Below are 25,000 nucleotides of genomic sequence, written 5' to 3'. Positions count from 1 at the left end.
GTACATGCTAGGGCGCTATCTGTTAGTACTGTGAAGGACTGAGCATTACTTAGCCATCTTCAAAACACAACTTTCGTCATCCGTTTACCGTCAGAGAATCAAAGACTAAAAGACTGATAGATAGCTAAGTAGATAAACACTAAATTAACATACAGACAGACAGGATGACAGACAATCAACAAGCCAGACCACCACAGACCAGAGTAAATAAAGTAACTGCAAAGGGCATTATACGGAAGTGACCCCGTGGACCACAAACACTGATATACCCCCTCTCCAACCCCCCCCTCAAACCCCACCCACATCCACACTAACTCACCTGCCCCACTCCCCCTCCCACCCCAACCCCCACTCATACCCTATTCCCCTTCCCTACCAACCTCTCCTCTCCACACCCCATCCCCACCAACCTCCCCATTCTCACACCCACCCCCCACCAACCTCCCCATTCTCACACCCACCCCCCACCAACCTCCCCATTCTCACACCCACCCCCCACCAACCTCCCCATTCTCACACCCACCCCCCACCAACCTCATCCCCTCCCACACCCCCCTTGCCCATTCACTATTTACCTCCCACATCCACCCATTCCACCACCCTCCCACCTCCCAAATCAACTCTCCACCAACCTCCCCCCACCCACACCCCCTCCTCCACCCCCCATCCAATTACTTCATGCCCTTACACCCAATTACACAGCCAATTCAATTAACAACTCCTCTCTCGGCCTCCAGGATTAATTCCCTCAGTAATTATTATATTCCCGGATTTTTGGGCGATTTAATTGGATTTTAATTTTGGTATTGGTCTGTTATTATTGATGTTGTTGTTGTTGTTGTTGTTTTGTTGTTGTTGTTGTTGGTGGTGGTGGATAAGTTCGGGATAAACAGGTGACATTGGATACTTCGCAACACCATTTTCTTAGCGACTTAGTTTACGTATTGTACTTTAACATTCCCTTCTGATGTTCCTTATGTGCTTCTTATACTGACTTATTTCGTTTCGGTGCAGTACAAGAGGAAAGAAATTATGTGACAGAATAGGTAAAATAAATCGCTGAGGAATTTGTTAGGGGAGGAAAACCATGAGAGGGGAAGGTTCTTACACCATCCCAGATTTTCCTTTAAATACATAAAGAAATAAATACATACATAAATAAATATTAAAAAAGTCAAGATAACTTCCTCTCGCAACTCATGATTTTAATTCTGCACGACCCTTAAGAGACATGGCAAAAATCACCCATCTCCTTTTCTCGTCCTTCCTGCAAATAAATAAATAAATAAATAAATAAATAAAACTTATGACGGGGTAAGACTCAGCATTCCCCTTTCCTCGTCCTTCCTGGAATAAAAAATCAAAGTTAGGACGTGGAAAGGGTCAGCATTGCCCCTTCCTCGTCCTTCCTGCGAAAAAATAAATCTAAGTTATGACGTGGTAAGAATCTGTATTACCCTGTTCTCGTCCTTCCTGCGAAACAAACCCAACTTACGACGGGACTCGATCGTGAATATGTCGTAGAATCCGAGACTGTAGCTTGCCCACAGAGGTCGCCGACAGAGTCCATCGGGGCCGACCACAAGACCATCGGGAAAAAATAAAAAAAAAAAAATGAAAAAAAAATATCAGTTCTGTGAGTGCCTGGCAACGTGACACGGAGGCTCCTGTTGCAAGTGGCCTTTGTGGATTACCCAACACCTCTCCCGTAGCGATTTGTTCTCCACATTGCATCTTAATATCCTCTTCTATGGTACTGATACAAACAATATCGATGTTGAAAAGGAAGAAAAAAACAGTGTTGTGTTTTACTGGTGGCTTTGTAGATTTCTTAACGCCTATTCCTCTGCGATTTACTCTTCAAGTTACACCTCAATATCCTCCTCTATGTTGCTGATGTAAAGCATGTCGATACAAACAAGACGTAAGTATGCAGAGAGAGAGAGAGAGAGAGAGAGAGAGAGAGAGAGCAGGAAAGTCAAGGAAAGGATGATACCTGTACAGAATCTTTCCTTGTCTCTTGTTCTCCTTATGAATCCAAATCAAGTTAGGACTGAGAACTGATCGAAAATAATTAAGAATCTCGCCCCAGGCCCTGAACACCGAGGTAGGCCACCCACTCCACTCACTCCACCCATTCCACTCACTCCACTCACTCCAATCACTCCACCCACTCCACTCTCTCCACCCACTCCATCCACAGAACCACCGAACCAACACATCCGCAGTGACGCCAGGGCTGTGTGTGTGCCGCAGCCAACGTCACACTATGGTTCTTATCCTGAGTGGCTTTGTAGGTGCCGCAACATCTCTTCCGCAGCGAATTATTCTTTATATTTTATAGCTTATGATCGGAGGAAGGAAAAATTAAATAAAGAGAAAATCCATATGTCACGGAAAATGAGTTGTAGGGTGAATTTTAGGGGAAACTAATGTGCATTTAATACCTCACTATCCATTATATGTGACTTGATGGAACTTGGCGGACTTTAATGGAAACTACGCCAATATCAAATCAATCCCAAAAAAATAAGATACAAAAGAATGTTTAAATGTTACGTGCAAAATAATCGGTAATGAAAACGTGCAATGGAGCTCCTAAAGAAAACGAACCCAACCTTCTTGAAATTATGTCAGGGTTGTGACTCGTATAACAAGTGATTTGGGGATCTCGCAACGCATTTTTCTTAGCGATTTATTCTGTGTATTACAACTTAATAATTATCTTCTTGTAATGTCATACCTCCCCCTCCTTCCTCTCCCTCTCTTTCCGTTTTCCCCCCTCCCCCTCTCTCTATTAGTTATACCTATTTTCCTCTTTCCTCCCTCCCTCTTTTCTTCCACTTTCCTCCCTCCCTCTTTTCTTCCACTCTTCCTCCTGCCTCTCGTCCATCATACCTTTCTCTCTCTCTCTCTCTCTCTCTCTCTCTCCCTTTCCTTCCCTCAGAATAATAATCCAGGATTTCTGGTGATAAGTAACTGGAGAGGAGGGTAAATAAACAGGGAAGGGAGGGATGGAGGTGTGTGAGAGAGAGAGAGAGAGAGAGAGAGAGAGAGAGAGAGAGAGAGAGAGAGAATCAGGAAGGGAAAGGATGAGGCAAGATGAAGGAATGTGTGAAGGGGGGAGGGAGGAGAAAGAGAGAGGGGGATTAAAAAGTGATCTCAAGGATTATGATGCAACCACAGAGAGAGAGAGAGAGAGAGAGAGAGAGAGAGAGAGAGAGAGAGAGAGGTGAAAGCAGAAAATGGAAGGAGAATAAAAGATAAATGACAGACATAAGATAAAAATTAATAGATATTATGAAGAGCGAATTGAAAGAAAATTGAATATGAAAATGGGAAAATAATTGGATAACATATGATAAAGAGGAAAAAAGTGATGATGATGATGATGATGATAATGGTGGTGGTGGTGTCTTTTATAATTACTGCTGTCTTGAAAACGTAAAATGAATTAGTATTGTGGATAGTGGTGGTGGCAGTGAAAAAGATGGTGATGAGGACAGTTGTGATGGTGGTGGTGGTGGTGGTAGTGGTGATGAAGGTGCCTGTGGTGAAAGTGGCAGTGGTAATGATGTTCGTGATGCTTGTGATGGTAGTGGTGGTTGTGATGATGGTGATAAGTGTGGTGGTGTAATGATGGTGATAATGGTGATGATGGTGATGGTAATAGTGATAACAGTAGTGGTGGTAGTGGTGCAAGTGGTAGCGGTAGCAGTGGTAGTAGTAGTGCAAGTGGTAGTGGTAGACATGATACTATAACACGTATTTCCTACCCTGACAAAGATCCCTGGCTCAGATGATGGCAAAGTGTAGTCAGAGTGGAGGGTGGATCTGACTAGTAACCAAGGAGACTCATTCCTACCTCATAACTAAGGCTCATCTAATTCCAAGCAACCACAACATAGTATTCAATAGTGACCCGGTTCCGTCAGATGAAAAGAGACTGTCGTGATGGTAGTGTCAGCCGCAGTCACCCCCCTCCCTCCCACGTCAGCAGATGCAGCAATACTCCATTAACGCGAAACCTAAGCCCCTGGAGTGAGTGAGTGAGGGAGACCACGGGACCAGTTCCATCACACACACACACACACACACACACACACACACACACACACACACACACACACACACACACTTCCTCGTACCATCACTGCTCGCTTGGTGTAGACTCACCTGAAGATCGTACTAAATCTAATAAGCGTATATTAGGCGTTATATAGATAGATAGACAGATAGATAGACAGATATAGATAGATAGACAGACAGACAGACACAGACAGATATGGTAGACAGATAGACACAGACGACAGACAGACACAGACAGATAGATAGACAGATAACCAGGCGAGTAGTTATGCCCTGAGGTGAAGTTCGACAAAGAATAATAGCAATTTCTAGATAAACAGTAGCAATTCCTAGATAAATGGCTTCTCCACTATTTCTCCCAGCGGTGGAGGGGGCGGAGGGGAGGGGTGAGAGACAAACAAGATGGCCACCACAAATAAGGAATGGTTCTGGAGACGTTACCCACACTTAAAAGGGTAAATGCATTTTATAACCTAACCACACCCCTTAGCTGAGTGGAGAAACTTGACCCTGTTAGACGAAAGTGCTTGCTTGGATGAAAATTGTGTGGGGTGTGTGTGTGGGAGGGGTGACGGGGTGTGGGGGGTATGGGTGTGTGTGTAGGGGGAGGAAACTGAATGGGTATGGGAGAAAAGGGGTGGAGAAAGAGGGAGGGGATGAATAAAGTAGGAACAAGGGTGTTGATAAGGAGGAAGGAGTAAAGTGGGAAAGGGTATGGTGGGAGGGGAAGATGATGTAAGGAAGAGAGTGAAGGGAGAGAGTGGAGAGAAATGAAGGAAGAGAGAGAGGAATGGCATGGAAGAGGAGGAAGAAGAATGGAAGGGAAAGGTAGGGTGGAATGAGAGGAGGAAGAGAAATGGAGGGGGAAGGGATGGGATGTGGAGGAGGGAAGGGGCAGAGGGGTGGGAGAGGGGCAGACCACATACCACCACGAATCCAATTCAACCTGTCTTTCTTTTGATCTATTATTCTTTACTGCTCTCTCTCTCTCTCTTCTCTCTCTCTCTCTCTCTCTCTCTCTCTCTCCTCATTGCCTTTCACACTTATCCTCTCCGTTCCTTCCTCTATTTCCCGTTCTTTTCCTTCTTCTTCCCCTCCTCTTCCCTCCCCTGCCCCTTCTACCTCGCCCTTGCAACTCCCCCCTCGACCTTTTCTTTTCTCCCTTTCTTCTCTCCTCCTCCCACTCTTACCTTTTCTCTCCTCTGCTTCTTCCTTATTCCCCTTTCCTCTCCTTCCCTCCCTTTTCTTCATACCATTCCTCCCTTCTCTCACCTACTTTCTCTCCTCCTCCTCCCCCTTTCTCTCCTCTCTCCCCTCCTTTCCCCTCTCTCTACTCACCCCTCACCGCCAAGGAACACTGCATGGATACTTACCTGTAAAAAGAAAGAATAATGGTTAGTATATCTTATCAATGACACAAACTTTAATAATAATAATAATAATAATAATAATAATAATAATCTATTGCCAGACACCTTAATCCCTTACAGGGTGGCCACAAACAAATCGCCTCCATGTGCCCCGTCCCCCGCCATTCCACTGCCCTGCTCCCAATTCACATAATAATAATAATAATAAACACTAGACTACGATGCTAATCACGAAGAAGTGCTATGGAAATTGATGAAAGGCGATAGACCTCTATCTCTCTCTCTCTCTCTCTCTCTCTGACACTAAGCTACATGAAATAAGCTGCAAAAGACAGAAGAAAAAAAAATCCCGGCCACATAAAGGCAAAAGAACAACAACACACGCCATCAACCAGTCCTTCTCTGACCGCCTCTATCCACCTGTCAAACTCCCCATCAAATCTTTCAAAAAATCCCGCCCTTTCCCTTCAAATAGTCCTTCCTGTTATTAAATTATACTCCTCGGTATCATTATTCCACTTCCTTCTCGTATAATTTCCGTCATCAGCGTCACTCGGCTCGCTTTAATTAGAGTTATTTCACTTATTACTCTCTCTAATTTACGGTGGACTGAGCCGTTTTTAGTGTCCCTGTTTCTTTTATTATTCTCGGGACTTCTGACTTTTATTTTCTTTACTGTTTTGCTTTATTTTCTTCTGTTTTCTTTGGTTTATTTATTTATAGAATGTGTTCATTGTTTTGTCTTTGTCTCCTTTATTATTGGTTTATTCTCCTTCCATCTCTTCTTTATTTCCGTACGTTCTACCGCTTCCTTCGTTCTGTTCGTCCTTCCTATCTTCCTTCCTTTCTTCCTTCCTTCATTCCTTTCCTCCCTCTGTCCTTCTTCCTTCCTTCCTTCCTTCACGCCTTTATTTCATTCCTTCTTTCTTTCCTTCCTTCCTTTTTTGTTCTTTCCTTCATTCTCATCCTCTCTCCTTCCTTCCTTCCTTCTTTCCTCCTTCCTCCCTCCCTCCCTCCCAACCCTTCTCCCTTCCTTCCTCCTTCCTTCCTTCCTCCCTCCCTCCCTTCCTTCCTCCTTCCTTCCTTCCTCCCTCCCTCCCTTCCTTCCTCCTTCCCTCCCTACTTCATTCATTCATTCTTTTATTTCGTTCCTTCCTTCTTCCTTTCCTTCCTTCCTTTTTTGTTCTTTCCTTCATTCCCACCCTCCCTCCTTCCTTCCTTCCTCCTTCCTCCCTCCCTCTCTCAACCCTTCTCCCTTCCTTCCTTCCTTCCTTCCTTCCTCCTTCCTCCCTCCCTCCCTCCCTCCTTTCCTTCCATCCTTCCTTCCTCCCCATTCCTCTTATGACCCCTCACATTTAGGGCAAACTCACCTATTATTTTAAGTGCTCATTTACCTTTTATTATTCTAGACAATTTTCACTTTTAATTCGTCATGGAGTGGATTGCCCATTAAGACTTTTATTTTATTTATATTATCAACTTTATTTAATTTTGGTTTATTTTTGTTTACCGTACTATCTTTACTTCCATTTTCTTCTTTATTCTTGAGTCTTCCCTCTTTCCTCTTCCCTTTCTTCGTTAATTAATTCACTCTGTTATTTAATCGCCTTTGCTTCCCTGTTCTTTTACTCTCTCTCTCTCTCTCTCTCTTCCTTTCCCTTCCCCATCCGTTCCATTTTCTTCCCTCTTCCTCTCTTCCCCTCCCCTTCCCCCACTCCCCTCCCCCCACCCCATGTGCGTGTATGTGCGTATAAAACCCCGCCATAATAGTCTCCTTTACGCTAAGTAATGACCGTCCTTCTCAGAGTGCTGCGTATGTGCGTAATTGCCGGCATGTGCGTATGGAAATGTGAGCGTGTATGTGCGTAAATGAGTGTGTGGGAGGGTAAGGTAGTGTGTGTGGGGGGGAGGTATGAGTGTGTGTGGGAGGGTATGTGTGTGTGGGAGGGTATGTGTGTGTGTGTGTGTGTGTGTGTGTGTGTGTGTGTGTGTGTGTGTGTGTGTGTGTGTGTGTGTGTGTGTGTGTGTGTGTATGGGAATGTTTGTGTACAAGGATGTGTGTGCGTATGGACGTCCGTGCGTGCGTAACGGCGGGAGAATGTAATAAAGATCATGTGGGAGATACGTCATGAACGTAATATTTCGTGTGCGTATCAGATATCATGTGCGTAATGGTGTGTGTGTGTGTGTGTGTGTGTGTGTGTGTGTGTGTGTGTGTGTGTGTGTGTGTGTGTGTGTGTTAGGCTGTGAGCGTTAACATGTGCTAAATATATCTTGTGCGTATGTGTGCGTAACAGACTGCATGCGTAAGAGATCATGTGCGTAGGAGATCATGAGTGTACAACGTGGTGAGTATGTACGTATTTGTGTGCACATGTAGGCCTAAAGGTGTGTGCGTAAACTTGCGATCATGGGCGTAATGTAGCTGGAGGCTTGCGTGTGGGTGTAATCAAGGTAATTTGCGTTTAGTGATCATGTGCGTTAATATATTGTGTGTGTGTGTGTGTGTGTGTGTGTGTGTGTGTGTGTGTGTGTAATGTAAGTCTAGTGATCATGTGCGTAACTGAACGTGTATGTACATGTGACTACGTGACTTTGTTACCATGTGCGTTTGACATCATGTGCATTCCGAGATTATGTGCGTTTTGTAACAGCGTACGTTTTGATATGTACGTTTTGACATGAGCTCTCTGTGATCATGTGCGTTTTGTGATCATATCCATATAGTAATTATGTTACTATCATGTGCGTTTCTGTGCGTGTGCGTTTCGTTGCGTGTGTGCGTGTAATAATAACCCTATGCCTAACCATACCCTTGTGTGAGTAACTATGTGCGTCTATGAGAAGTAACGCACACGCACACAAAAAGTTCATGTGCGTAATTCTGAGTGTAGGCGTAATTTTGAGAGAGAGAGAGAGAGAGAGAGAGAGAGAGAGAGAGAGAGAGAGTGTGTGTGTGTGTGTGTGTGTGTGTGTGTGTGTGTGTGTGTGTGTGTGTGTGTGTGTGTGTGTGTGTGTAGCCTACCAATGAGCCGGTAATGTGTGCATGTGCGTGTGTGCGTGCGCTAAGGAAGAGTAAATCACACAGGTCAGATAACACAACGCACGCACACACTCCATACTGCACGCACACACACACACACACACACACTTCCTCTCTCTCTCTCTTTTGTATCCTCCTTCCTTCTTTATCTTACGTTCATCATCATCATCATCATCATCATCATCATCATCATCAAAATACTTCTCTGACTTCTTTTATTATACATTTGTCTCCTATTTTCTTTTCATTCATTTCTTCCTCTTTTCTTGACTATTTCCTTCCTTCCTTCCTTTATTCCTTCATTCATTCATTCTCTCTCCCTTCATACTTCTTTCGTCCTCTGCTCTCTTCCTTCCTTACATACTACTCTCCCTCTCTCTCTCTCTCTCTCTCTCTCTCTCTCTCTCTCTCTCTCTCTCTCAGACCTATGACCTCACCTCACGACACATCCCAGACACACACATACTCACGCAAACTCACATATAACCACACACACACACACACACACACACACATACATACACACTAACCATACATATTTCCGCATACGTACACATTTTTACACACACACACACACACACACATACACACACACAGAAAGCACGATTTAAGGACATATAAAGGTGTGTTCTCGCAGTATGGCAATAGAAAATGAATAAACGATAAGAGACAGATAATAACAGTGTATGGATAAGAAGCAGAGGGAGTGAGAGGCAGGTGAAGCGGGGGGAGAGGGGGACTGGGAGAAGGTGGATGGTGAGTGTAATGGAGATGGTGAATACATGAAGGTGCGAGCATCTTAGAAGGTGAAAGGCATGTATCATTATTATTATTATTATTATTATTATTATTATTATATGCTCAAACACTTACTAATGAATGAGAAACAGATCAAACGGAGAGAGAGAGAGAGAGAGCGGAAGGGATTGAGACATAGGTTGGGCATAATAGCCGGATATACTGTCACGGTGGTGGTGGAGGGGGGGGGGTTGAGAAGGGGGTCTAGAGAATGGGGGGTTGGGGGGAAGGAAAAGAGAAAGAGGAAGGAAAGAGGAAGAAGAATCGGAGGAGATAAAGGAGAGGGAGCGGTACTAACAACGGGAGGGGAAAGGGGGAGAGAAGAGGTCAGACGCAGAGGTAAAGGAGGGGAGATGATAGTAAAGTTCTTAATTACCTTCAATACTTAGCTTCTGACTTACTTGAAACACTTCTACCGACAAAAACATTCAGGGAGCGCATACCCCCGTCAAGGCAGCACTTTTTCCCATTTCGACCTTGACGTTTGACCTATTTCGCCCCAATTTTAATCATGCCATCGTTTCATGATCCCCAACCATAACCCCAAATTTGGTGCAATTCTGTTCAATAGTTTTTCCATAATATTGCTCACAGACAGACAAATAAACGGAGCCAAAAACATGACCTCCTTGGCTGAGTTAAGTATGCGCTACTCATTTATTATACAACTAATTTCTCAAACACCAGGTTGCATGATATTACAGCGGATCATGAATATATATTTTAAAATGAATATACACCTGCATGTTATATAAGATTTGTTTGTAAGTTATATATTTCTCCTTTTGTAATATGACTTAGATATGAGACTTATTAACTTTTTCAAGGAATTAATGATTCAGTGTATAATTATGATAAAAAGAGAGGAGAGGGGATGGAGGGGTAAGGCGAGAGGGGTGGAGAGAAGGGGAGACAGAGGGGAGACAGGTGGAAATGAAAAGGATGGGAAAGGAAGGGAAAGAAGGGAAGGCAAGACGGATAAAAGAGGAAAGGGGAGGAATAGAGCCAGGTAGGTGAGATGAAGAGAGAGGAGGTCAAAAGGTGATGAGAGGGGAAGAGACAGGAAGAAAGGGGGATGGGAAGGGAACATGGAGGGGGAAAAGGGGGAGGGGGAGGGGGAGGGGGAGGGGAAGAGACGGAGGGGCAGGGGGGAGGCGATGGGGGAGACGGAACTCACCCAGGATTACGGTAAATAAAGTCACCCATCATTCCCCCCTCCCCCATTCCCCTTCCCCCTCCCCACTTCCCCATTCCCCTTCCCCCTCCCCACTTCCCCATTCCCCTTCCCCCTCCCCCAATGCAGCCCCCCATGGGTGTGAGTCAGCCCTGGAATCTCGGTAATGGTGCAGGACTCGGGCGTCAGATTTACGACAATATAAGTTTATTTTCACACAGGATTTCTCTTCCCGAAGCATAATATTTCGGGGACAGTTTTTCGAATTCTTGAAACTTGGGATATATATATGTGGAGGATGATTAGAACAGTTTTTTCTTTCTTTTAAACTTTATGACAATTTTTTTTTTTCACACCATACTGGCTTTTCGAATTATAATATTTTGAGACCTACTTTTATAACTTGGGATATATGGATGATTATAACCAATTTTTTTTTTTTTTTACTTTTTTGCCAATTTTCCGATAATATAGTTTTACACCTCATTTTCCTTTTTGAATTACAATATACACGCAGAAATAAAGGGGTAAGGAGGAGGTGGCCGAGTCTCCTACCCTGACCAGAATATGATCTCAGAATAACAGTGTTTGGTGAGGTAGGACAGTGAAGGAAGGCTGTGAAGGACGAAGGAGAGGAGGAGGAGGAGGAGGAGAGGGAGAGGGAAGTGGAGGTAGAGAAAAGGGGGCAAGGAGAGAGAGATTAGGAGGCAAGGATAGAGGTGGGGGTAAGGAGAAAGGCGGAAGCAACAGAGGGGGAGGAGGGGAAGGGAAGACAAGGGAAGGGAAGGAGAAGGCAGGGGGAAGGAAGGAGAAGGACGAATGAGAGGGAAAAAGGGAGAAGAGGGGAGTGGGAAGTACTGAAGCAAGAATAAGATGGAGAAGGGAGGGAAGAAAGACGGAGGTAGGGGAGAGGGGGGGGGAGGGACGAGAGGAAGGCGAGGAAACAGGACGCGAAGGGATGGGATGGAAAGATACAGAAATAAGGACAATAATGGAAATGGGGGGAGAAAAGCAAAGGAGAAAGAGGGGAGGGGAGGGGAGGGGAGGGGAGGGGAAGAGTGAGGTGGGGAGGGGCCGTACAGAAACTAGGACAGTAAAAAGGAAGAGCGAGGAAAATATACGAAAGGAGAAAGGAGGAGGGGAGGGGAAGAAAGGAAAAAGGAAGGTATAGAAACAAAGAACGTAGGAGAGGGAAGGAAAGGATAAACAAGGGTAGGGAGAAGGAGACAGGGAGAAAGGGGAGAGAGAGAGGGAGGAAGAGAGAGGGAAGAAGAGGGAGGAAAGGGAGAGGGAGAGGGAAGGTAGACTTAGCGATAAAGACGATAAACACTAAAGCACTCCAATTAAGCAGTGGGTGGTAGGAAGACTTAACAGGAGGAATTACGAGGTGGGGCACGAAGCATAAATATCAACAGTAATACGCTGCTGCAGGGGGCTCTGTTGCCTCGGGGCCCTGACGGGAAGGCATCGATCGGAAGGGCTTGGGTTGGGTTGGGTTGGGTTGGTATGGTATGGTTTGGTGTGGTCTGGTTTTAGTTACATTACACTTGGTTAGGAATGGTTAGACTGACTTAGTTTAGGACTGGTTTGGCTGGGTTAAAATAGGTTTGGTTAGATCAGAGTCTGCCAGATTAAATTTGTTGCGTTAGGATTTATTTGGCTACGTTAGGGTAAGTTTGGTCATGATGGGTTAGTATAAATTACACTTAACGTCATTACAAAAGCACAAGTTAGTTAAGATTCCGAATGACAGTCCAAAAAGGAGACACAAAACTAAATAATCCCTTTGCAAGTATTTATAAAGGTATTTCGGCGAAGAAACGTTGATATCTGGAGGCAAAATAAGGTCAGCATAATTTCCCCGACTGACGTAAATCCAGCCTCTTGGAATGACAGTAATTACAGACCCGCCAGATTACCGACTCACTTAGGCCATTTTTCGCAGTATATTATTTTGCAGTGAATTTTTCTAATCCCTCGCGCCCATGAATCACTACCTAGGGATCAATTGCAAAGGCTTGGTAGTTTTAATGGCCACTTGTAACTTTAAAATGAGTGAAATTTGGTAATATGGCTAAAATATAAAAATCTACCCGGTGGACATTATTTTTAATCTATATGTAACCCATTAATACCTCATATTTTTACACTGGAGTTGTGGCGCTTGTTTAGGTAAATTAGATCGTAGCACAAATGTCCTCCATTTTTTCATCCTTTCAGCAGTCCGCAGTCACACAGAAGACTCATTAAATGCAGAACAATAACAAGCCATAGACTCTTGCCATACATGTACAAATCTATGTTCCACAACGCTCCAGCAGCCAGTGGACGGGGACGACTCAGCAAACCTGCCTTGAGGCGTATGGTTGTCGTCTAAGCTGGAGTTTGGGATTCAAAAAGCGTCTTGGGCCACTTAGTTTCAGTCCACAAAAACAGTCTGGATACATAGAACCGAAATATAACAGCTCCCGATCAAAACGTAAACACAGGTGTCGCCGTAAAAGATCACATGACGAAAAGATCATGGCACTTTATATATATAGTTTATATTAGGCTCCTGTATGTACCCTAACTGTATGTGCATAATGTTAATGTCATAATACTTATCACTCACTTGTTCCTGCTGCTCATGTTCAGTCTCTTCAAGCAAGAATCAGGTGCACCAAGACCGTTTCCGAGAGATTCGAAGACGGTCTTGGTTTCGCTGAAAAATGCTTTAGCCGGATTCGTACCACTTTGGCCGACAAAAACGGCACAACGTGGTTTCACCGAACACGAGCTTCGAATCCTGTCCGTTGGCTTGGACTACAACGATGTGCCTTTAAATCAGTGTTGCTATGAGCTGAACCTTCGAGACAAGCGGTTCATTACAGCTGAGAAACTAAGCCAGTCGTGGGAGCGAGCCAACAAATATGAACTTCCACCAAATATTCTGAAAAATCTGCTGGGTTGTGAAGATCCCAGTACTTAGTTTCGAAAGTCATCGCTTATTGTATCGTTCGTTATTTATCGCTATGAAGTGGGTCGAAACTTACAGCCGCACCTACTGATAATATTTACAGTATCAGGTATTACTACATAAGTCGCCGAGTTTTGTGAGCACTTTCCTGCTTCACACACACACACACACACACACACACACACACACACACACACACAGCTTCGTGAGCACGCTGCTGCTGCCGACACTCAGTTCCGCATCACAGAGTTAAACCTTGACATCAGCGTGACTGGCTGACTCACTGACATCACCACTGACATCATCACTGACAACAACATTATATATATGACTGATACAAGGCTAGTGTGCACTGCCTCAAAAATAACTTCAGTCTACTGTTAGTATGATGAACAGATAAGTGACGGCCCTATCAAATAACATTAACACCACCACCCACACCACTCATCACCCACACCACCCATCACCTACACCACCCACACCACCCATCACCCACACCACACATCACCCACACCACACACACCACCCATCACCCACACCACACACACCACCCATCACCTACACCACCCACACCACCCATCACCCACACTACCCATCACCCACACCACCCATCACCCACATCAACTACACCCACACCACGATGGACACAATTTAATCCAGGTTTCTTTCTTTTTCTAAAATGAACCTAAATAAAAGATATATTTAGTTTCTTTTAATTCATCAACGTTCCTCTCTCTTACCATCCGGCGGTTTGTTTTAAAAAAATAAAAAAATAAAACTTGTTGCCTGGCTGTATAAAATTCATATAGAATCATAATATTTTCATAGTGGTAAATTACCAGTGCAGGATTTGTCTGTCTTCATGAAACCATACAAGTATATGAATGCTAAAATAAAAGTTATATATACCGGTATATATTTTCTTTTATGCGAGGAAGAAGGAACCAAAGGCCACGAGCCTTATATATATATATATATATATATATATATATATATATATATATAAAGGCCACAAGCCTTATATATATATATAAAGGCCACGAGCCTTATATATATATATATACATACAAATTATATTAATACCGGGTATATGTATCTGTATTTTTAATAATATATTTTATTGTCCCTTTCAAAAAGTCGGAAAAAATGAAAAGAATAAAAGGATTAATTAAAATACTTTTTCTGTTTCACGATTTAAAAAAAAGTTGGACTTGTTTTTTCAGAACAAAAAAAATACGCAAGGGAACCATTTACTACGCTGGGTGGTAACCATACAACCAAATTTTGGCGCCTGGTGGTTTAGTGGGTAATTATTGCGCTCCAATCGGATTGAGCCGGTGAAGGTTTATACCCAAGGAGTGGTTGGTGTTGATTGCTCATGTAATGCCACTCAGGGATGAGTGAGGCTGGTCACTCATCTTAAAATTCGGGACCAACTGCCTAGCCCCGGGCTCCTACGCTCCTCATGGGGCAATGTAGGACTGGATGATGGATGGATGGATGGAAAAATTATCTCTGCCACCATCATCCACACATCCACCAGTCCATCACATTTCCAAACCATACCACCATCCATACCAACCTTCATCACCCACACCACCACCACCACCACCACTACCGCCATCACTACACAGCCACCCACACCAGCACCCCTCACATCACCAGTCATAACACGGCCACCACAACACCCACACCACCGCCAACCATACCATCACCCACACCACCATCCACACCAGCACCGTCATTACCCACACCAACACCTTCCATACTACCAAAGCCACACCATTCACCACACCAGCACCACCACACCACTTACCACACCACCATCAACACCTCCACTACACCACCACCAACTATACCACTACACAGATCGCAATCCACACCACACAATTACACCAGTACATTAACACACACACACACACACACACACACACACACACACACACACACACACATCATACCCGTCTTCGATTTTACTCTTCACCATTTCCATACCATTCCTTGTTCCCCCTTCCCCTCCCTGCTCTCCTTTTCCTACTCTACCAATCATCTCCCTCTCCCATTACCCTTCCCCTTCCCCCTACCCTCACAGTACATGCTATCCTTCCCCCTCCTCCTCCTCCTCTCCCCCTACCATTTTGGGCTGCCCTCCCCCTCTCCACCTCTCAATGTCAACCCCTTCCCTGCCTGTATCCTGGAATTGCCCCCACCCCCTCCCCCATTCCCCCCTCCCGTTACCGTGTGAGTGCCGGGTGGGTGATGGAGCAGTGATACACGAGATTACTACCACCACAGTTACTGGGAGGGGGAATTTGAGGGGGAAGGGGTGGGGAAGAGATGAAAGGGGGAGAAAGGGGGGGGAGATAGGAAGAAGAGGAAGGAACAGGGGGGATGAGGAGTAAGAGGAGACTGCGATAGGGTGAGGGAAAGAGGGGAGAGGAAAGAGTGAGAGAGACAGGAAGAGGAGGAACGGAGTGGGGATGGGGAAGGAGGGAAGAGGACGAGGAGGAGAAGGAAGTGTGTGGATAGGGATGGCGAGAGGGAGAGACAGGAAAAGGAAGAGGAGGGAGTTGGGATGGGGAGGTGGAAGAGGTGGGGGGAGGGAAACCGGAAGAAGAGCTAGAGAGAGTGGAGATGGGGAGGGGAGAGGAAGGAGTAGAGAAGCTAGGGAGAGAAAAGGAGGGGAGAGAAAAGGGAGGGGAGGAAAAGGAGGGGAATAGAGATGGGGAGGTGGAGGAAGCTGTGAGGGGAGAAGGACGGGAGGAGGGGAAACAGGAACGAATTTGAGGCATAATATACAAGAATGAAAGGAGAGAGAGAGAGAGAGAGAGAGAGAGAGAGAGAGAGAGAGAGAGAGAGAGAGAGAAAGAAATGGAGGAGGGGGTGAGGGGAGGTAAGGGGATACATCAGACTGGAAATATGTGGTGTAACACTGTCATTGTGAGGGGAGAGGAGGGAAGGGAAGGGAGGGGGAGGGGGAGAGCGGGAGCAGGGGGAGAGGGGGAGGGGAGGGGAAAGGAGAGAGGAGGAGGGGAAGGGACGGGGAGAGGGGAAATATGAGGAGTGAGGGGAGTGGAGCAAGGAGGGGAGAAAGGTGGGAACGGTGAGAAGGGAAGGGAAGAGAAAGGAAGAGGGGAAACCTGATATCTGAAGAGAGAGAGAGAGAGAGAGAGAGAGAGAGAGAGGGAATGAAGAACTACACTTATGATTAAGATCTCTCTCTCTCTCTCTCTCTCTTAGCTGTGACCTTCATACCTCTCCTTACCCCTTCTTACCGATGACCTAATTACATTCAGCTTAGGGGAGACCTCGTAGTGAAACGGTTGGAAAATGTGTGTGTGTGTGTGTGTGTGTGTGTGTGTGTGTGTGTGTGTGTGTGTGTGTGTGTGTGTGTGTGTGTGTGTGTGTTGGGAGAAAATTCAAATAACGAAAGTCGGAATAAAAAGAATGACAGACAGACAGCAAGGCAGAGTGACAGACAGAATGACAAGCAAACAGACAGGAAGCCAGCCAGACAGGGCACGTTTTACTGATTGATTGATAGACAGACAGACAGACAAACAGACAGACGGACGGACAGACAGACAGACAGACAGATAGACAGATAGATAGATAATAAAAAGTGAAACAACAGCAGACAAGCAGTTACGTAGGAAAGAAGGGAAACTTTGTAGAGGTGAAGTAGGGGAGGAGGAAAGGTAGGGTGGATGTTTAGGGAGGGAGGAAAGTAGGGATGGAGGTAGGATGGTAGGGTAGGTAGAGAAGAAGGCTTGAAATGTACGCAAAGAGGAAGGGAGGGATAATAGGGAGGCAGGGAGGGAGGGAAGGAGGAAGGAAAGGTAGGGGGGGGAAAGGAGGAAGGAAGGGAGGGAAGGAAATTACTGTGATACGAGGTGTGTGATTCACGGGTTATGCAAGCAAGTTACACGCCACCCCTACCACACACACACACACACACACACACACACACACACACACATACTTGGGCACACATACCATACGCACACTACATACATAATTCTACCACACACACACACACACACACACACACACACACACACACACACATCCTTTCATCCCTGCTCTTCATCATACCCATTTTTTTTTAACTCCTATAATTTCCTGTCTAAAACTGGGTGTCTATAATATTCCTCTCTCTCTCTCTCTCTCTCTCTCTCTCTCTCTCTCTCTCTCTCTCAATAACCCATAATTTTCCGTCTAATACCTGTTCCGTGTAATATCGCCTCCAGGTATTTAAAAATCAGGTGCTACTCTTGCTCACTGTTTTCCTGCCAGGTGTTTCGCCGGAGGGACTGGTGGGGGGTGGGAGCGATAGATAGAAGGATAGATAGAGGGGTTTGATGGTAGACTAGGTAGTGGGGTTAGACAGTAGGATAGTTAATAGCGATAGACAGTAGGATGGATTGTAATATAGATAGGAGGGATAGTTTGGGTAGGCAGGAAGTCTCTTAATTCCTTAGAAATGTCTATCAGTCTTGTTATGCATTTATCTATCTATCTATTCATTGTTTTTTATCTCCTAATCGTTTATCTATCTGGTATATACTACGTTTCCAATCTCATCATCTTTCCTTGCTGACTAACGGGATGTGCCATGGGAGGCGGCTCCTCCAATGCACTTGCAATCTCACAAAAGTAACTAGTCTACTCATTCTAGCCTACCTCCACGTCCCCACCCTGCTTACCATCCTAGCTTCTCCCCCTCCATTCCTCCCTACACACTTCTCTCCTTCCCTCCAAAGTTTCCTCCCTCCCCCCTCCCCACTTTCCTTCCCACCTTACCCATCTGTATTTACCTCCCCCCCCCTCTTTCATCGCTCCAGCTCCTCCCCACCATCTCTTACCTTCCTCAATTTTTTCAACTCCTCTCCCCCATCCCCACCCCCATCCTCTCTTCCTCCTCCCCCTCCCTCACTGCCACCCCTACCCCTTCCCAACTTTCCTACCTCTCCATTTACTTTCTTCCCTCCATTTCCTATCCCTCTCCCTCCCTCCCTACTTTCCTACCCCTCCATTTCTCTACCTACTTACCCACCTACCCGCCAATCTCCCATCCTACCTACCTACCCATTCACTCATCCACACCCTGTTCTTATTTCCCTTGCCTCTGCCTCTTATCTTATCAGCTGCTACCTAACATTTTTCTTCTCTCAGTACTTACCTACCACTCTGTTTACCTACCTGCCTACCTACTTACCTACCTACCTACCTGTCAATCTACCTACGTACCTGTCTGTTTCTTACCTTACTTTCCTTCCTACCTTCCTACGAACATTCATCTACCAATTCCTGTACTTACCTATTTACCTTTCAACCCGCCTTTACTTTACCTAACCTACCTACCTTCCTACCTACAGCATATATGGACTTACTTATCCTGTCTACCTACCCACCTACATACCTACTTTCCTACCTACCTACTTACCTACCTTCCTACCTACCATCACTCCTTCTTACCAGACTAATCTACTTCCCTACCTGCTAATTCCATGTCCTATTATTCCTTCCTTCCTTCCTTCCGTCCCTCATTCCTTCCTTCCTTCCTTCCGTCCCTCATTCCTTCCTTCCTTCCTTCCTTCCCTCCTTCCTTCCTTCCCGTTTTTTGTCTTTTTATTTATTTTCTCCATACAGTTCTCTCTCTCTCTCTCTCTCTCTCTCAGATAAACAAACCAGTCTAATTATAACAAATTATACACATTACGACACACCCTCATAAGAGAGAATTATAGTGTGTGTGTGTGTGTGTGTGTGTGTGTGTGTGTGTGTGTGTGTGTGTGTGTGTAAAGAGAGAGAGAGAGAGAGAGAGAGAGAGAGAGAGAGAGAGAGAGTGTCTAGAAAACATTTTAAAGGAAAGAAATATCTCCAGTCACCCCTTGGATTTCAACTCTACCTCTTCAGTACACACCTTCCTCCAATCAGAAATCGACCATAATATTCCACACACACACACACACATACACACACACACACACACACACACACACACACACACACACACACACACACACACTGATATCAAGGTGTACTGCACAAAATAAATCGCTAAGGAACAGTCTCACGAAACGTCCAGCGGCAAGGAGAATATGACCAAAACAAATCACCAAAACAAATCAAAACAATACACCCCCTCCCACTCCCCACCCCTAAGATGAACCCTGGCCCCTTCGATATAGTGGAGGGGGCGAGAGAGGGTAGTGGGTGGGTGATTCAGATGTAAACAGTGAGGGAGGGGAAGAGTTGGGGGGGTCAAAGGGTTATCTGGGGTACATATTGTGTGGGGGAGAGAGGGGGGAAGGGAAGGGAGGGGGGAAGGAAAGAATGAAGAAAGGCATTAGCTTAAGGCAAAGAGAATTAAAATTATTGTACTATTATTCACAAACCCCCACCACTTCTCAAACCTCCATCTTCTCTACAATATCACACACGAAATATTTCTAGATATTTTTCTGTCCGGGTTGATGCTGGCGGTTGCTTTCCGTGTAAATAAATCCTATTAGGGTAATACTCTTCACACACTCACTTTCTCGCCACATGAAAACTAAGCCTTCTCAAAACAGTCAAACATAAACTATTTGTGGATATTTTCTCGCCCCTACTGACGCCTGATGGTTGCTTTGCGTGTCGACCTGACCTTGGTATTTACTCTCCATGGCAGCCACCTTATCCGGAAGCTGCAAATGAAAACACAGGTCAAGGAATGCCACATAAATCTCAAGCATCCAAGTATGCCGAGTGCTTGAAGGCAATATCAAAACAAGCGGGAACATTTTATACCTTCTTGTATACGAATTCGTGCGTTTAAGTCACCTGTAATTATATATTGCTAAGGTGAAATTACCGATTGCGATACAGCTTTTCATATCACTGTCTTACATCTGATTAATTCTAAAATACAAATAAGAAATCTGATAACTGATTTAATAACACGCGCGCATACCCACAGGAGTAAGCTACAGGGTGACTTCTCTCTCTCTCTCTCTCTCTCTCTCTCTCTCTCTCTCTCTCTCTCCACCCACACCCCAATCTACACCTGTCCCTCTTAAATTTACTTGCACACACACCCACAGTTACCCTAAAAAAAATAAAAAAATAAAAAAAATCCATTATCCTTTAAATCTGACTCACACTTAGGCCATTTTTTTTCTATCTACCGACGGTCTATTTAATTAAGCTTGAGAACTAATATATACGTTTGAGAGGATAAAAAATATGTGGGTGTCTCTATAAAACCTATCCTCACATCCACATATTTACCTTATCCACACTCAGACCTACATATATACCTCATCCACATATACTTGGAGGCGTTTTGTCTGCGGCCACCCTTTGCGGGATTAGGGCGTCGGGCTATAGATAGATAGATAGATATATACATTTTCTGCCTTCACATCCACATCCACACCCACCTAATCTACACTCACACCCACAGTTTCATACCTCATCCACATACTGTATACATTTCCTGCCTTCACATCCACATCCACACCCACCTAATCTACACTCACACCCACAGTTTCATACCTCATCCACATATACATTTCCTGCCTTCACATCCACATCCACACCCACCTAATCTACACTCACACCCACAATTTCGTCTCAACTACATCCACACCCGCATCCAAGCCCACACCCACACCCACACCTACACGCCAGCCACACTAACACGTTCACCTCACCCGTCCCACATCCATACCCATTCAGTCACCTCATCCATACTCACACTCATCCAATCCACATTTACATCCACATACTCATCTCATCCACACCCACCTACACCCACACCTAAACCTGCTTTCCCTGTGTAGTTTATATCTTCCCCAGCAACCACACCCACAACCATATATCATAGTACGCCATTGTCTGTCTGTTTTTTTATTTTTTTTCTTTAAGTCCGCCCTCTTCAAAATTCGTGGAGTGATGCATGTAATTCTCTGTGCTGACGTCCGGTGTGTGTGTGTGTGTGTGTGTGTGTGTGTGTGTGTGTGTGTGTGTGTGTGTGTGTGTGTGTGTGTGTGTGTGTGTGTGTGTGTGTGTGTGTGCGCGCGCGTGCGTGCGTGCGTGCGTGTGTGTGTGTGTGTGTGTGTGTGTGTGTGTGTGTGTGTGTGTGTGTGTGTGTGTGTGTGTGTGTTGAAGATATCCTGTTTGCCCCTCCTTCCTCACCTGTTACCTGTTTACCTGAACGGACAACCTCCTTCGAAATTAATAGGCCTCCTGTTATCTTTATTGCCAAAGTTCTCCTCACCGTTTAAGGGCAGGGAGCTTCCATCATCTTAATAAACTCGCCTCCGGTAGCCACAAAAAAAAAGAAAAAAAAGAAAAAAAATAATAGAAACAAGACTAAGGAGTGCCCTAAATATCCCTTAAAACCCATTCAGGCCGAGGACGTCTTATCTATGCTGAATAAAATCGCTTGACGTTAGACAGAATTAAGGAGGAAAATTATGCTGATAAAAGGAGTTATTTGAGAGTGTTTCTAGCGCAAAAAAATCTAAGTATAAACCCACATCCACGCCCCTTACTCTAGCCTCACCACACCTACATCACAACCCCGTCTCATCCCTCCAACACACCCCGACTCACGCCACACCCACACCTCTGCATCCCCACCTGCATCACACCCCCACTCACACCCACCACACCCTAACCTCTTCCCCTCCACCACACTCATACTCCTAAATTTCCATCTCCACCACATCCCAACCGCTCCACCTCCACCGCGTCCATGATCCTACATCCCTACCTCCACCACACCCCCACCACATCCCCACTACATCTGCCTCGATCCACTACGCGTCACTCGGGCACGTCCACTCCACCCAGATTTAAAGCGCCAGGTGTGGGCGTCTAATGCACGAATTTACACCGCGATCCCCTGGTAAGGTAGGTGAGGTGAGGCAGGTGAGCTGAGGTGAGGCAGGTACGGTGAGACAGGTGAGGTGAGGAAGGTGAGGCGAGGCATGTAAATGAGGCAGGTGATGTGAAGCAGGTAAAGTGAAGTGAGGCAGGTGAGATAAGGTGAGGCTGATGAGGTATGGCAGGTGAGGCAGAAAAGACAACTGAGGCGAAGTCCCAGAAAAGAAAGGTAGGACAAGGAAGATGGATTAGGTAAGGTAGAGTCCTAGGTGAGGCAGGTAAGGTAAGGACAGAGTCCCAGGTGAGGCAGGTAAGGTAAAGACAGAGTCCCAGGTGAGGCAGGTAAGGTAAGGTAGAGAGTCCCAGGTGAGGCAGGTAAGGTAAGGAGAGAGTCCCAGGTGAGGCAGGTAAGGTAAGGACAGAGTCCCAGGTGAGGCAGGTAAGGTAAGGTAGAGAGTCCCAGGTGAGGCAGGTAAGGCAAGGAGAGAGTCCCAAATGAGGCAGGTAAGGTAAGGAGAGAGTCCCAGGTGAGGCAGGTAAGGTAAGGTAGAGAGTCCCAGGTGAGGCAGGTAAGGTAAGGAGAGAGTCCCAGGTGAGGCAGGTAAGGTAAGGTAGAGAGTCCCAGGTGAGGCAGGTAAGGTAAGGTAAGATGAGGTAAGGATCCAAATAGATTATACAAGCCCTGTGATATAGCAACTGGACAACAGCGCCATTTTGGGTCAAGCTTCATTTAGGCCAGGCTGACTTACCGCCGGAGCCTTGAATGTTAGCAAATTAGCGATGTTGGATTAGTAATGTTAGAGGGGGAACCGTGAGGGAGTAAAGTGGACACCGACGCCATTTTGGGCCCCGACTGAGAAGTAACTGGACACCGACGCCATTTTGGGCCCAGGGTCATTAGGCGAGAGTGATTTAGCGATGTGGAGTTGAATGTTTGTAAATTGGTACAGTTGGGTAAGTACTGTTTGAGGAGTACATAGGACGGGACGACGTGGACTGGCTTGGAGAACTGGGAGGTAACAAGCTTAGATTTCGTAACACCTCTTTCTTAGCGATTTACTTTGCTTATTACATGTTACTGTCCTCTTTTGTGTTCCATAACTCTTTCTAATATCGCCATACTCTGCATAAATAACGTACGGTACAAAAGGATATTAATCAGTAATATCTGAAAATAAATCGCTAGGGAAGAAGTGATAGGGAGCTTCCTTAACCAACAAGAATGTGTCTCTGTGTTAATAAGCAATATCCAAAAATAAATCGCTAGGAAAGAGGTGATAGGGAGCTTCCTTAACGAACGAGAATATGTCTATACATTAATCAGAAATATCCCAAAATAAATCGCTAAAGAAGATGTGTTAGGTAGTCCTGGTTGAATCCGGTGCTCTTACTGTAATGCGTATTTAAAATGGACACGTCTGGATAAGTGAGCTGTGGGTGAAATGTGGGATTAGGTGGCTGGTAATACTTCCTAAGCTGACGGAAGCGTGGGCAGGAGGGGGAGGAGGGAATGAGGGGAGGAGAGTGGGGAAGAGGGAAGAGAGGAGTAGGGATGGAAGGGAGGAGGAGTGGGGAAGAGGGACAGAGGGATGAAGGATGGGGATCAGTGGAGGTGGGGTAGAAAGGAGAAGGGATGGGGAAGAAGGAAAAATGGGGAGGAATGGGAGCAGTGGAGGTGGGGAAGATGCGTGGGGAAGAGGGAGAGAGGGGTGGAGGCGTGGGGAAGAGGGAAAATGGTTATGGGGAAGGGGGAATGTAGGAACGGGAAGCAGGGATGTTGGGAGGGGAAGAGGGAATATGAAAAAAGGAAAGGGGAGAAAAGGAGAGAAAAGAGGGGAGAATGGGAAAGGAAGGGAGAAGGAGTGGGGGGAAAGATAGAAAAGAAGAAAAACTAGAGAAGGGGGAAGAAGGGAGAGGGGAAGGGGAGGGGAGGGGAGGGGAGGGGATAAGAGGTAAATAAAAAGGGCGGACTCTAATGACAACTGGACCTTGGCTGTCAAAGAGTGGGTGTTTATCAGGTGAGAGAGGGGGAGGGGGAGGGAGAAGTAAGAAGGGGGGAAGAAAATGCGTAGGAGTGGGAAGGGGACGACGGGGGGGTGAGGTAGAGTTGGGTGGGTGTAGGAGGAGTGGGAGGGGGGAGGACTGTAATTAGTGGTAGTAAAGGGAGAGGGTAGGGTAAGGGAAGGAGGAAGGGGGAAAAAGGGGTTAAATAGGGAGGAGGAAGAGGGAAAAAAGTCGAGGGGGAAGAAAATGTGTAGGAAAGGGGGGGTGGAGGAGGGGGGGATGTGAGGGAGGGGAGGGGGGAAGGAGGTGAAGAAGAAAAAAAGATTGAGTAGGAGGCAAAGGGAAAGGGAAATGAGAGATAGGTAGTTAAAGAAAGGAGAGAGAGAGAGAGAGAGAGAGAGAGAGAGAAAGAAAGAATGGTGAAGGGATTAAACTATTTGTCCACGTACAAAACTGAACCACCCACATCCAACCAACTCTGCCCAGTCCTACCTAAGCCCCAGTCAAGAGCCTAACTAATTACAAATCCTAGACTAGTTTGGCCTTTGGGATTAATTCTACCTTGTCTCGGAGCAAAAAAAAAAAAAAAAAAAAAAAAAAAAAAAAAAAAAAAAAGAATAAAAGAGAAAAAACAAGAAGGACGAAAAAGGAAATGGATAACAAAATAATAAAAAAAGAAAAAAAAG

General features: G+C 45.5%; 1 protein-coding gene across 1 annotated transcript in view; it reads right to left on the bottom strand.

Moving 5' to 3' along the window:
- Positions 1 to 25,000, bottom strand: part of LOC145401022 (protein slit-like) — a 435,058-nt gene that overhangs the window by 330,224 nt on the left and 79,834 nt on the right. The gene's annotated exons all lie outside the window — the stretch shown is intronic.

The sequence above is a fragment of the Coenobita brevimanus genome, chromosome 54 (assembly GCF_032717465.1).
Source record: "Coenobita brevimanus isolate Jiangsu-jjx chromosome 54, ASM3271746v2, whole genome shotgun sequence".
Lineage (NCBI taxonomy): Eukaryota > Metazoa > Arthropoda > Malacostraca > Decapoda > Coenobitidae > Coenobita > Coenobita brevimanus.
Note: the sequence above shows the minus strand (reverse complement) of the source record. Positions and strands in the feature narration are given on the sequence as shown.